At 39.1% G+C, this 10,361-nt stretch overlaps 1 non-coding gene across 1 annotated transcript; it reads left to right on the top strand.

The window, feature by feature from the left end:
• The first annotated feature begins 1,787 nt into the window (after positions 1 to 1,787).
• Positions 1,788 to 1,893, top strand: LOC144309259 (U6 spliceosomal RNA). The gene has a single exon (XR_013375318.1). It is a non-coding gene; the product is annotated as a U6 spliceosomal RNA (small nuclear RNA).
• The last annotated feature ends 8,468 nt before the right edge of the window (positions 1,894 to 10,361 follow it).

The raw sequence follows: 10,361 nt of genomic DNA, 5'->3' as shown, positions 1-10,361 counted from the left end.
GCTGCACTATCACATTGTTTTACTAAAAAGCTAAAAAGAAGCATCAACAATGAACAGGAGTTTCTAACTCGCCAATGGTCTCACTTCAAAAAAATGTTTGCCAATTTGCTAGGCAAGAAATGAGATTTAATTATTGTTTTATTTTACCTTTCTGGAATTTTGAGTGGGGCTGAACAACTTCTCAAACCTTCATTATTTTTGTCTCCCCCTTTGCGGACAGATCAGTCTTGTGCTCATCATTTCTCTGTTGGGGTCTTTCTGTGTTCATTATCAGCTCTTCATGTAATAAGTACATTATTCCTGTGCCTGGCTTATTGTTCTCTTTTAATTCATGATCCTTTGATTTACAGAGGTTTACATGATCAATCTCTTGCTTCCCCACCCCCATACACAGAACAATTTTCCTCTTCTAGAGATCAGATAAATATTACTTATGCTGTCTTCTAGATTTTTATGGTTTTACTGATTTATTTTTATCCTTTAATGTGCCTGGAGTGGGGTGATAATAAATAGACTTTTTTTCTAAATAGTTAACCAGTGGGTGTGCCTGGTTGGCTCAGTTGGAGCATGTGACTCTTGATCTCAGGGTCGTGAGTTCAAGTCCTACATTGGACCTAGGGCTTACTTTAAAATATATATATATTTAATAATATATAATAAAATAATAAATATATTATTAAAAATAAAAATATATATGTTCAAAAAATATATATGTTCAATTGGATTCTATATAATAAGGATGACTAATCAAAAAATAAAATAGAAAAAAAATCATACTCATAATAGGACAAAAGCTATTAAACAACTAGCTTTTTGTTAAGCAAATTGAATAAAAGATATTTAAAAACTTTTTAGTGAAAATTAGAAGATGACATTACCGAAGAGAGGAGTACACTACATTCAATAGTGGGAAGACACAGTATCATGAAGAGATCAGTTGTCCCCCAACTGATCTGTAAATTCAAGACAATTCCAATAAAAACCCCATAGGTTTGTGTGTGTGTGTGTGTGCATGAAATTTGATAAGTTGGTCCTCCAATTGTATGGAAGTGAAAAGTGTCAATAACTCACACATTCTGAAGAACAGTAAGAGTGAATTTTCCTTACCAGATATGATGACTTTTATAAAAATATAGCAATGAAGACATTGTGGTATTGGACAAAGAATAGGTTAAGAGTTTTAATGGAATGGAACAGAGAAGCCAGGACAGACTCACTCATATATGGAAACTTGTTACTTGACTGAGGTGACTTTATAAATAAGAAAAGAGAGGATAGACTGTTTATTAAATGATTCTGGAAAAAATTGGTTGTCCAAATGGAATACATTGATAATGTTAGATCACTACCACACACCGTGGACAAAAATAAATCCCAGAATAATGAAATACTTAAATAGAACAGAATGTGAATGCTTTTTTAAAAATAAGAGTTTATTTATTTATTTGACAGAAGGAGAGAAAGAGAGCACAATTATCAGGGAGCTGCAGAGGGAGAGGGAGAAGCAGGCTCCCCACTGAGCAGAGAGCTTAATGTAGGGTTTGATCCCAGGACCCCAGGTTCATGACCTGATCTGAAGGCAGACTCTTAACCCACTGAACCACCCAGGTGCCTCCAGAATGTGAATGCATTTAGAAGGAAGTCTGATAATAACAATCATGAGGATGAGAAGAGAAGGGAATTTTCATAAATTGCTAGTTCATGGGAAAGGTGAGGATGGTCCTATATAAACTCCAGAGAAACCTACATGGTTGCACAAGGAAACGTGTACAAGAATGATCTTTCCCCTGCTGACTTGGGCAGCAAAGACACTGAAATTGGAACGATACAGAGAAGATTAGTATGGCCCCATGCAAGGATGACATGTAAATTCATGAAGCGTTCCATATTTTATTTTATTATGTTTTAAAAGATTTTATTTTTAAGTAATCTCTGCACCCAATGTGGAGCTTGAACTCAAACCTGCCCCTGCCCACCCCCCCGCCCCAGATCAAGGACTACATGCTCCACTGACTGAGCCAACCAGGCATCCCGTGTTCCATATTTAAAAAAAAAATGTCGGGACGCCTGGGCGGTTCAGCTGTTGAGTGTCCACCTTTGGCTCAGGGCATGATCCCAGTCCTGGGATCAAGTCCCACATAGGGATCCCTGCACGGAGCCTGCTTCTCCCTCTCCTGTGTCTCTGCCTCTCTCTGTGTGTCTCTCATGAATAAATAAATAAAATCTTTAAAAAAAAAACAAAAGGTCATTCCAGTATGACTAGTGATGGTGAAAACTTGGAAAAACAATTGTACATCAGTAAGATAATGGGTAAATAAATTACAGCATATTCATACAATGGGATTGCTTATAACAGTTCAAAGGAATGAGCTAGGTATGCATGTATTAGTATGAATAATACTCAAAATCATTATTTCGATGGACATAATACTCTGTCCCAGATATTCAATGACAGATGAATGGATAAAGAAGATGTGGCACACACACACACACACACACACACACACACTGCACTGGAATATTACTCAGCCACCAAAAAGAATTAAATCTTGCCATTTGCAATGATATGGTTGGAACTAGAGGGTATTATGCTAAGTGAAATAAGTCAGAGAAAGACAAATATGTGATTTCACTCATATGTGGAATTTAAGAAACAAAACAGGTGAACATAGGGGAAGGGAAGGAAAAATAAAATGAGATAAAAACAAAGAGGTAGACAAACCATAAGAGACTCTTAACTAAGAAACAACTTGAGGGTTGCTGGAGCAGAGGGGGTTGGGGGGATAGGGTAACTGAGTGATGGGCATTAAGGAGGGCACGTGATGTAATGAGCACTGGGTGTGACGTGCAACTGAGGAATCACTAAATTCTACCCGTGAAACTAATAATGCACTATATGTCAACTAAATTGGATTTAAATAAAAAATTTTTAAAAATCATTATGTTGAATTACAAAAGCGATTTGTAGGATGATAGGTACAATATACCATTTCTGTAAAACTTTTAAATATACAAAACAGTATTATATATTATTAATAGATAAATGTATATGTAGTAAGACTATCAAACCTTGCATGGGAAGTTATACACAGAATTCAGATAGTGGTTACCTCTAAGGGAGTGGGGAAGAGGATTGAGGAAAGGGATAGAGGATATTTCAATATATTAACAATGTTTTATTTCTTGAGAAACTCTGAAATTTTTTTTGTAACTATGTGAGGAGATGGATGTTAACTATATTTACTGTGATAATTGTTTTGCAATGTATGTACGTCAAGTCATTGTGCCCTATACTTAAATTTGTACAGAGATGTATGTCAATTATAGTTCAATAAAACTGGAACAAGGGCTCTTGGCTGGCTCAATCAGTAGACCATATGACTCCTGATCTCAGTTTTGTGGGTTTAAGCCCCATGTTGGGTGTAGAGATTATGTAAAGAAACCTAAAGTAAATAAATGAATAAAATATTTGTTCCAGTTTTTTTTTTTTAAGATTTTGTTTCTTTAAGTAATCTCTATACCCAATGCAGGGCTTGAACCCACAACCTCAAGATCGAGAGTTGCACACTCTTCCAACAGAGCCAGCCAGGTGCCCCATGGAACAAAAATTTTGAAGATTAAAGAAAAACTCTGAAGCCCATTTGGCAAAATATTTGGATTTGTCATGTCTGATCCGTGGTCAAATAGGTGTTTATGTTCCTTTCTATATATTTGAAATATTTCATAAATTCAAACTTTTTTTTTAATAATCAGCAAGACTAGATGCGTGTGGGTGTAAAGTCAAGAAAGGAGTCAAAGATGACTCAGGTTTCATGCTTGGTGATGATGTCATGGACAGAAAAAGAGAAGCTAGGGAAGCTGGCTTTGTAGAAGATAAGGAGCTGTATTTCTGGCATGTTCGGCTTAAAGAAACAGCAGAACATCCAGCTAAGAAACACACATAGGATGTGAGAAGCCAGAGATCGGGACTGGAAACTGGCCTGCAAATAGGGAGTGGCAAAGCAGGACATTGGCCCAGGACCCCATCCTTTCATGTCACAGGGACCAGGCCATACCAATCTTTTCTTTTCTTTTTTTTTTTTCATCTTCTCTCCCCCGCCCCCACCATGGGAGCCTTTAATGGAGAAGAGATTCAAGAGGGAGAAAACAAGAAACAGTGCAGAGCCAGGTAGTGAGGATTGGAGAAAGGTTATTGAATGTGGCGAGCACTTGCAGGCAAGATTGTATCAAGCAGTGAAGAGAGTCCAGCTGGCAGGTGGCTATGGACGAAGGGGCAAAGGAGGGGGAAGCAGGAGTAGCCCATTCATTTTAGAAACAGGCAATGAAATGGAGGAGAGATACTATATTTTGTCTATGGACAGGTATAGTCCATGTATATGGAGCAAAAGTAGACAAACTTGCATGGGAAGTATATACATAAACTTTATGTATATGCATACATAATAGTCGCACATACTCGTGTGTATGAATATATGTATATTTGTATGTGTGTGTGTATGCACATGTGTCTTAGTCCATTTGGGCTGCTATAACAAAATACCACAGACAGGGTGGCTCATGAACAACAGAAATTTATTGCTCGCAGTTTTGGGGGCTGGAAGTCTGAGATTAAGATGCCAGCCAGCTTGGTCAGGTGAGGGCCCTCTCCTGGGTAGCAGATCTCTCATTGTATGCTCACATGGAGAAAGGAGTTAGGATGCCTTGTGGGGGGTCTCTTTTTATAAGAACACTAATCCCATTCATGAGGGCTCCACTGTCATACCCAGTCACCCCTCAAAAGCCTCACTTTCTAATACCATCACATGGAACATTAGGATTTCAACATATGAATTTGGGACAAACATTCAGACCATAGCAATATGTATACATAATGGAATATATTTTAATCACTCACAATACTAACATACTACTCAAAATCTGCCACAGTGAACAAATATGTACAAGTATATGCATACATTTGATACATACATAATGATAGGTATATTATACATACATACATAATCTGTATACTTTTCTAGCTTGTGCAAGGAGGGTCTGAGGAAAGAATTTAACATTTAGAAGCACCCCAGCCCCGAAATTTCAAATCAACTACCAGTTAAAATGGCAGAAAAAGAAAATTTCAAGAGGCAACTGGCTGGCTAATGTGACTCTTGACCTCGGGGTTGTGAGTTTGAGTCCCATGTTGGGTGTAGAGATTACATAAATACATACATACAAAATACATACATAAACTTCTTGAAAAGGTGTTTTAAAAAAAGAAAATTCCAGAAAGCTTGTCACATAGACTACTCTGAGGAGGACAAGGAGTCAAAAATACATTAACTCCATAGACATTTTCAGCCATTTCAAGAGAAATATGAAGCCAAAGTCAATAGCCATTAAGGATTAGATACAAAAAATAAATCCTCTCAGAGGGAAAAATTGAATTGCTCCCTCTTAGTGGAAAAGCAATACAATGGCAGAGCCATTGGTGTGGAAAGATTCAGGCTTTCTTACATTGACAAATCAGGAGAGGGGTGCCCAGCTGGCTCAGTCCATGGAGTCTGCAACTCTTGATCTCAGGGTCCTGAATTGAAGCCCCGTGTTGGATGTGAAGCCTACTTAAAATTAAAAAAAATAATTTTTTTTTTAATCAGAAGAAAAACACACAACCATATGAAGTTATCAAGCTGGAGAAACTCCAGGAACTTAAGTAAAGGATCAAGGAGATGAAGTAGTTTTTTTTTTTAATTTTCTTTATTTATTAGAAAGAGGGAGAACATGAGTTGGGGGAGGGAGTGGGGGGAGAGGGAGAAGCAGAGTCCCCGCTGAGCAGGGAGCCCCACGTGGGGCTCAATCTCAGGACCCTGAGATCATGACCTGAGCCAAAGGCAGACGCTTAACCGACTGAACCACCCAGGTGCCCCCTGGAGTAGTTTCTATAATAGACCAAACAGGGGATCCCTGGGTGGCTCAGGGGTTTAGCGCCAGCCTTTGGCCCAAGGCGTGATCCTGGAATCCCGGGATCGAGTCCCACATCTGGCTCCTGGCATGGAGCCTGCTTCTCCCCCCTCCTGTGTCTCTGCCTCTCTCTCTCTCTATGTCTATCATAAATAAATAAATAAATCTTTTTAAAAAAATAGACCAAACAGAATTTTCCACACGTTATTTGAACAAGGAACACTCTTAAATTATGACATGTGGCTGGAACTCCACCAGGAGCTCAAGATATAATATACTCATTTGAATTAAAGTAGACAATCAAACAACAAAAATATTTTCTGGCAAATTAATTGCTACAAGAAAGGATTGATTATGATTTGATTCTCATGCTCTAGAAATTTTATAAGATGCCAAAATACCAATGACTGAATGTTTAGAAGATTAACTTATTTTTATTTTATCTATTATTTTTAAGGATTTTAAAGATTGTATTATTTGGGGGGACCTGGGTGGCTCAGTCAGTTGATTTCGGCTCAGGTCACAATCTCAGGGTCCTGGGAAGGAGCCCCAGATAGGGCTCCATACTCAGCAGGGAATATGCTTCAGGTCTCTCTCTTTCTGTCCCTCCCCCTGCTTGCTCACAAATTCTCTCTCTAAAATAAATAAATAAATATTTTTATAAGTAGAGATTTTATTATTTTTTAAAGTAATCTCTACACCCAACATGGGGCTCAAATTTACAACCCCCAATCAGGAGTCACATGCTCTACCAACTGAGCCAGCCAGGTGCCCCAATTTTTATTTTATTAATAACAAAATATATTAAGCTCAGATATTTTTATTTTTAAGCTTTGCTATTAAATGTGGCATATAGGAGTGTGTTGAGTGGCTCAGTCAGTTAAGTGTCTGCCTTCAGCCCAGGTCAGATCTTAGGGTCCTGGGATTGAGTTGAGACTTGCATCCGACTCCCTGCCCAGTGGGGCATCTGCTTCTCCCTCTGCCACTCTCCCTTCTCACACCCTCTCCATTCATGCTTGTTCACCCTCTGTCAAATAAATAAAATCTTTTAAAAAATGTAACATATAAAATCAATGTTTAAAAATGTTGAAATTAAAAATTTTTAATTAAAAAAGAAATTTTAAGTCTTGTTTAAATACAAGAACAGTGCAGGGTGCCTGGCTGGCTCAGTTGGCGGAGTGCAAGACTCTTGATCTTGAAATTTTAAGTTCGAGCCCCATATTGAGTGTAGAGATTACTTTTTAAAAAATCTTAAAGGGTGCCTGTGTAGCTCAGTAGTTGAGCATCTATTGGTTTCAACTCAAATCCTGATCTCAGGGTCCTGATATCGGAGTCATGGAATTGAGCCCCACATTGCACTCAGCACTTAGTGTGGAGTCCGCTTGAGTTTCTCTCTCCCTCTGCTCCTCCCCGTCCCTAAAAAAAAATAATAATAATAAATCTTAAAAAAAATCTTAAAAAAAAAACAAAACAAGAACAGTGCATTTATGCCTTTTATTGTTGTTTTATTTAAATTCAAGATAGTTAATATATAGTGCATTACTAATTTCAGGGGTAGAATTTAGTGATTCATCAGTTGCATATCACACCCAGTGCTCACTACATCATGTGCCCTCCTTAATCCCCATCACCCAGTTACCTCATCCTTCTTTCCCCTCCAGCAACCCTCAGTTTGTTCTCTATAGTTAAGTGTCTCACATTTGTGTCTTTTTATCACATACTTTCTTCATATTATGAACAATGATACTGGATAGGAATTTTACATCATTTAGTCATTCAACAAATGTTTATTGAGCACCTACCATGTGTCAAACACTGTTCTAAGTACAATGGATACAATGATGAATAAAACAGGCAAAAAACTGCTTGCACAGAGCTTATAATCTACTGGGGAGAGACAGACACAAAACAAAATATATAGATAATGAGTACTTAGGGGAGAAAACAGGAAAGAAAAAGAAAAGAAAGAGTCTGGGGGGTGGGGTGGGTTGCAATTTTAAATAGGATGTTCAGTGAAGGCCTCACTGAGAAAGTGGTGTCTGAGCAAAGCTGGAAAGGGGGGGAGGGCAGGAGCCGCGTGGAAGTCTGGGGCAACAGCATTCCAGACAGAGGAGACAGCAAATGCAAATGCCCTGAGGCTGAAGCTTGCCTGGTGTTTTTGAGAAAAGGCCAGGAAGCCAGTAGGCCTGGTGTGAGCCACCCAGAGGGAGACTACAGAGGAGCACAGAGAGGTCTCAAACTATTATCAGGACTTTAGCTCTTATGGAGTGACATAAGGAGCTGCTAGGGGTTCCGAGCAGACCTGTCTCAATCTGACTTTCATATTACAGTCGACCCTCGAATAGCATGGGTTTCAATTGCACTGGGCCACTTATACATGGATTTTTTTCAATAAACACAGTATAGTACTGTAGATGTATTATCTCTTCCTTATGATTTTCTTTTTTTTAAAAAAAGAGGTTTTATTTGTTTATTTGAGAGACAGAGTGAGAGAGAGGGAGCACATAAGCAGGGGCAGAGGGAGAGGTAGAAGGACAGGGAGAAACAGACTTCTCACAGCAGGGACCCCAATGAGGGGCTTCATCCCAGGAATCTGGGATCATGACCTGAGCCAAAGGCAGATGCTCAACTCACTGAGCCACCCAGGCACCCCTTCCTTATGATTTTCTTAATATTTCCTTTTTTCCAGCTTACATTGTTGTAAGAATATAGTATATAATACATATAACATACAAAGTATGTGTTAATTGACTATTTATGTCATCCGTCAAGCTTGTGGTGAATAGTTGACTATTGGTAGTTCAGTCCTGGGGGACTCAAAAGTTATACATGCATTTTCAACCTTGTGGGGATCAGCACCCCTGGCTTCCACGTTGCTCAAGGGTCAACTGTAACAGGGCCCCCCTGGCTGCTGTGTTATGAACAAACTGAAGGAGCCAAGGCTACCAACAAGACCGACCATTCAGGAGGCTGAGGCATTACCTAGGAAGACATGCTGGTGCTTGGGACCAGGGTAGTGACAACAGAGGTGGTGAGAAATGGTCTTAAATTTTGAAGGTAGAGCCCCCAGGATATGTCGATGCACTCACTGGATGTGGCCTGTAAGAGAGAGGAGTCTAGGCTGGCTCCAAGGTTTTGGGCCTGAACACCTGGAAAAATGGAGTTGCCATTAACTGAGATGTGTAAGCCTCCGAAATGTTTTTGGGAGAAGATGAGAGGCTTCATTTTGGACATATTAAGTTTGAAATGCCTATGCTAAATCTAGGTAGGGTGGTTGAATAGACAATTGGCTGTACTGCAGAGGTAAATTTGGAAGTTTTTAGCATATACATCTGCGCCATCAAGTACAGCAGCCACTGGCTACCTGTGGCTATTGAACCCTTGAAACATGACTGATCTGAATTGAGAAGTGCTGTAAGTGTAAAACACACTGGATTTCAAAGACAATACAGAAAAAGGAAAGTGAAATATCTCATCAATAATTATTTTATGGGCATGTGGCTCAGTCCTTAAGCATCTGCCTTCAGCTCAGGTCATGATCCCGGGGTCATGAGATGGAGCCCTGCGTGCGGCTTCCTGCTCAGCAGGGAGTCTGCTTCTCCCTCAACTTCTGTCCCTGCTCATGTGCTCTCTCTCTCTCACTCTCTCAAATAAATAAATAAAATCTTTAAAAAATTATTTTATATTGGTCACATGTTGACATTACATTTAGGATATACAAATATCTCTTGCTTTTCAAAAGGTCACATCACGCCACTTCACTTTTACTAAAGACCTACATTAGTACCTGCTTTTGCTAAACTGGAAGAAATCCAAGGAAGATTCTCACTTTTACAAAAAAAAAAAAAAAAAAAAAGCAAAAAGCGAAACTAGTGTTTGTTTTGTAGCGGGCTGTTATAGGCAGTGCACCCCAAAGAGCTAGAGCGGCCCTGCCAGCCCTCTTCCCTGGGAACTACACTCAGCATCTCAGCGTCAAGCAGCCATGGCTTTAACCTGTATCTGTGAACATCTGTGATTCATCTCTACTTATTTCTTGCACCCATTAGCAAGATGTGTCCTAAGGTATCAGAAAAGCCCAAGGCAGATTATTTTTAGGTCTGGGAACATTCAAACACTTTTCCATATAAATTAATGGTAATTGCTTCTTTGCTTTATATTATTTTGGCTTATGACAAGTTTCATGGGAATGTTCTACTTTAACATGCTGCGGGCAACCTGTGTTGGGTTAAAGAAAACATCAAAATTAATTTCGCCTATTTTTTAAATAATTTATTCATTTTAATTTATTTTTATTATTTATTTATTTATTTGATAGAGAGAGCGCAATAGAGCACAAGCAGGGGGAGAAGCAGGCTCCCCCCTGAGCAAGGAGCCCAATGCGGGGCTCGATCCAGGACCCTGAGATCATGACCTGAGCCAAG

This window comes from Canis aureus, chromosome X, assembly GCF_053574225.1.
Source record: "Canis aureus isolate CA01 chromosome X, VMU_Caureus_v.1.0, whole genome shotgun sequence".
Lineage (NCBI taxonomy): Eukaryota > Metazoa > Chordata > Mammalia > Carnivora > Canidae > Canis > Canis aureus.
This window is presented reverse-complemented; position numbering and strand designations above follow the sequence as displayed.